Here is a 4,705-nt window from a genome sequence, read left to right as displayed (position 1 = left end):
TGGCTCTGTTTCTTTACTTTCATTTAGAAACTACATTCACGGTGGGCCTTGTGGTGCACACCTCTAATCCCAGTACTTGGGAAGCTGAACCAGGAGGATTCACAGTTTCAGGGCCACCCTGGAAACACGGACATGGCAAGACTTCTTAAAAACGAGGCCACCCGGCCACTACTGTCGCTGCTGCTCCTTGCTATCCCTGCCATGGTGGGAGTGGGCACAGGTGGCAGCACTTGGCACAGCTGTGTGCTAACCTGTGGCTGCTGAGCAGAGCAGATATCCATGGGCAGCGCAGCGGGGCGTCCTCTAATTCATTGCTGTGGAAATGGGTGCCGTTAAGGAAAGCACCATGAAGGTTGCTGAGCCAGTGGTTTGACTGGGCCGGCGTGGAGAATGTTCTGATCATAGACAGCCAACACGGGTGATGACCACAAGGGACCTCCTGGAGCCAGCACCTGATGCTGCCGTCCAGAGCTGGTGGGGCCTCGCTGCACTGTGGGAGCGGACAGTGGCCACGTGGCCACACGGGACAGGAAAGCCATGAATTCGCTGTGTATCCGAGGAGGTCTGTGTGCTCGGCCTCCCTGTCCTGGCAACAGTCCACCCCAAGCCTGGTCACGGTGCTGCTTCTGCCCCATGATTCCTTGTGTGCCCCGGGGGTGGTCTGCATGTTAACCCCTGGGCAGAACCAGCCCTTCCGGTGATTAAGCACAATATGATTGGAATGTCGGAACTGGGGAGGGGCGCTCACTTGGTCAGCACTGCTTATTCAGAGAACAAAAAATGGGCCGTGTCCAGCCACGCAGTAGTGCAGTTCTTGTTTCTGTCTTTTTCCTTGCACACCAGCTCTGTTTCATAAAATAGTAAATGCTGCTGTTACAGACTTGAGGAATCCTGACAGCCATCTCAAGTGGGTCACTCGTGTTTTTGTTTATTGAGTCATGTTCTTGCTCCGTAATTTTTTTTTTTCCCCTTTTGAGACTGGGTCTCTCAATGCAGTTCAGGCTGGCCTTGAGCTCACTTTGTTTTTTGTTTTTTTTTTTTTTTTTGGTTTTTCTCCGGTACCGGGAACCGAACTCACAACCTTGCGCTTGCCAGGCAGGCGCTTTTGAGCTCACTTTGTAGCCCAGGCTGGTCTCAAACTCACAGTCTCAGCCTCCCGAGTGCTGGGATTATGAGCATGCGCCACCATGCCCAGCTTTTGCTCTGTTATTTTGACTGGCTTCAGATTAACTCAGTGATCCTCCTGCCTCAGCCTTCTGAGTGCTGGGATTACAAGCGTTTGCCACTAGGTCCAGCTACTTGGCTGTTTTGTGAAGTGCTTTTCATTTGTATTCTGTGCCATGCTCTTATAATGGGCTGTCACCAGTGTTAAGATTTTTTTTTTTTTTTTTTTTTTTGGTCTTTTTGAAACAGGGTCTTGCTATGCAGTTTAAGCTGGGCTTGAGCTCACTCTGTTTCCCAAGCTGTCCCGAACTCACAATGATCCTGCCTCAGTCTCCTGAGTGCTGGGATTAGTCATGCACCACCAGGCCCAGCTGTAAGATGCTGTTTACTGACGTATCACAGGTTTCTTTGAAGTGACACTGTTAGACATTCTGGTGTTAGCTTCTGTTCATGGGGCCCTGTGGACAATGTAAAGGATTTGGTTTGGTTTTGTTTTTTTGGAGACCCTGGATGGTCTCATACTTGCAGTGAGTGATCCTTTTACCTCAGCCTCCCAAGAACTGGGACCACAGGTCTGTGCCACTACACCTGTCATAGTTACTTTTCTCTTGTGAGACAAAATACCTGACACCCAAAGTTAAAGAAGGAAAGGTTTATTTAGCTCACAGTTTGTAGAGGTTTCAGTCCATAATCAGCTGGCTCCAAGGCAGGGTGACATGGCTGAGGAGCATCGCAGAGGAGAAACAGTTCATGGCAGGCAGAAGGTAGTAAAGCAAGCAAGGGACAACCATAGATCTTTTTACCCCTTTTATTGAGTCTGGTTAGGGAACATAGCACTCACACCCCTAATCCTAGTGCCCTTGATCCTAGCTTTTTTTTTTTTTTTTTTGTCTTTTTAAGACAGGGTTTCGTTATGCAGTTCAGGCTGGCCTTGAGCTCTCTTTGTAGCCTAGGCTGGCCTTGAACTTGCAGTGGTCCTCCTGCCTCAGCCTCCCAAGTGCTGGGATTACAGGCGTGAGCCACCACGCCCGGCCTTGATCCTAACATTGTACCATGAATCAATCTGCATCACACACTAGATCCAGCCACGCCTATGACCACATGTGGCTTTGGAGGGAACACCCGGATTGTGAACTGGGTGTGGTGGATCGCGCCTGTAATCCATGGCACTGGAGTTTGGGAATCAGATTCTCCTCAGACAACCCAAAACCACAGATGGAATGCCCGAGCAGCAGGGTGTGGTGGTGCACGCCTGTGATTCCAGCCCTGGGGAGGCTGAGGTGAGAGCGTTGTCTCAAACTGGAGGCCAGCCCGGACTACACAGTGAGACTCTGCCTCAAAAACAAAAAAAAAAAATTCTAATGACAATTTTTTTTTTTTTTCTTTGAGACAGGGTCTCACTATGGAGTTCAGATTGGCCTTGAGCTCACTTTGTAGCCCAGGCTGGTCTCGAACTCGCAACGATCCTCCTGCCTCAGCCTCCTGAGTGCTGGGATTACAGACGTGCACCACCACGCCCAGCCCCAATGACAATGTTCTTACAATCCATGAGTAAGGGAAGTCTTCATTGTGTTTTTAACTTCTTGGGGCTTGTTTTAGTTTTCTCTCAGTGAGACAAAATACCCAACACCCACAGTCACAGAGGGAGAGGTTTATTTAGCTCACACTTCGTGGAGGTTTCAGTCTGTAATCAGCTGGCTCCAAGGCAGGGTGGAAGGACACAGGGGCAACGGTTGGCAGAAGACAGCAAAAGCAGGAACGAGCAAGCCTCTTTCCCTCCCTCATATTGTAAGCAATCCCCCGGCCCCCAGCCAGGTAGGGTATAGCACTCAGGATATTTACAAAGTGAGGACCCCGGCCCCCTTGCTGAGTCCATAGTTAAACTTCTTTTTTTTTTTTTTTGGTTTTTTTTCTCCGGTACCGGGAATCGAACTCATGACCTTGCGCTTGCCAGGTAGGTGCTGTGCCCCTGAGCTAAATCCCCAGCCCCCATAGTTAAACTTCTACACTCAAGTTGACACAATGTATCAAGCATTACAGAGCTTTTCAACTGTTGCCCTGGTACTGAAGGTTGAACCCAGGGACCTGTGCCTGTAGGCATTCAGTTTATCAGTGAGCCGGAATTTTTATTGCAGAAGTCTTACTCCCTTGAATAAATGTGTTACTAGGTATTTTGGGTAGCTGTTGGAATGAGGATCATTTTTGTGATTTATTTCTCCGAAAGCTCTTCTCAGAATATAAAAGTGGAATTGTTTTGCTGATTTACTAAGCTCGGTTCTGATGGCCTTGGTGGCATCTGTAGGTTTTCCACATAAAGCACAGGGTAACTCGACTCTGATTTATCTGCCTTTTCTCTCTCTTCCCTGATTTTCCTGGCTAAAACTAGGAAGGCTGTGTGTGTGGAAATGCGTGTGTTGGAAGTGAGTTTGTCGTGAGTGGCCATGTGGTGTCAAGGTTCGCTCTTGTAGGGGCTGGGGATTCAGCTCAGCAGCACAGCACCTGCCTGGCAAGCGCAAGGTTGTAAGTTTGATTCCCAGTACCGGGGGGAAAAAAAAAAGGTTTGCTCTCCCACCTGAGTTGTCCCGAGTTTGTTATGAATGCACATTGAGTTCTATTTTTTGGTACCGGGAATCAAATCCAGGACCTCACCCTTGCCAGGCAGGTGCTATGCCACTGGCCCAGTCTTGAGTTTTAGCACGAACTTTTTATGCATCTATTGAGATGATGATGGTTTTTATTCTTCCTTATGTTGATGTGATATATTTATTGATTTTGAGTCTGCTGAGCCATCCTTACATAATTCCAGCATCACCTTGGTAAATGACTTTTCATTGTACTGGTGGATCTGATTTGCCAGTATTTTGTTGAGAATTTTTGCATTTGTGATCATCCCAGATACTGGCTGATAGTGTTTTTTGTTTATTTGTTTACTTTTGTTGTTTCACTTGTTAGTTTGTTCCTTTTATTTATTTATTTTTCCTTTGTTTTTTTAGACAGGGTCTCACCTTGTAGTCCAGGCTGGCCTCAAACTCAAGGTAATCCTTTTGTCCCAGCCTCATGAATGCTGGGATTACAGGTGTGTGCCACCATGCCTGGCTTTGGTTTTGGTGGGTTTTTTGGTTGTTATTGTTTAGTTGGTTGGTTTTTGTTTGTTTTTCAAGATAGTGTCTTGCTTTGTAGCCCAGGCTGTCCTTCAACACTCAACCCTCCTGCCTCAGCCTCTGCTGAGGTTTAGTTTTTACCATTTTTTCAGAGCCAGGCAGTGATGCATGTGACTGTCAGTCTTAGACTCAGGTTCTTCTCAGCAGCCAGCACACAACCAGCACCCTCCTCCTCCTTGTCGGGTGTTTGGGCCTTGGCCATTCGGCCCTTTCACCGGCCTCCACCTGCCTTTTCAGCCAGCTGGGTGCTCCCCGGCTTGGGGCCCAGGAATGGAGTCCCTGCTGTGGATGAGCACCTGTCTGTGTCCATCTTCTCCCTCTGCTAATAGCACTGGGCGTTGGTGATGTCACTGGTCCATCCAGACCCCTTCTGCCACAGC

The sequence above is a fragment of the Chinchilla lanigera genome, unplaced genomic scaffold (assembly GCF_000276665.1).
Source record: "Chinchilla lanigera isolate Chin_1 unplaced genomic scaffold, ChiLan1.0 scaffold00104, whole genome shotgun sequence".
Classification (NCBI taxonomy): domain Eukaryota; kingdom Metazoa; phylum Chordata; class Mammalia; order Rodentia; family Chinchillidae; genus Chinchilla; species Chinchilla lanigera.
The sequence above is the reverse complement of the archived record's forward strand: the minus strand, read 5'-3'. Positions refer to the sequence as shown.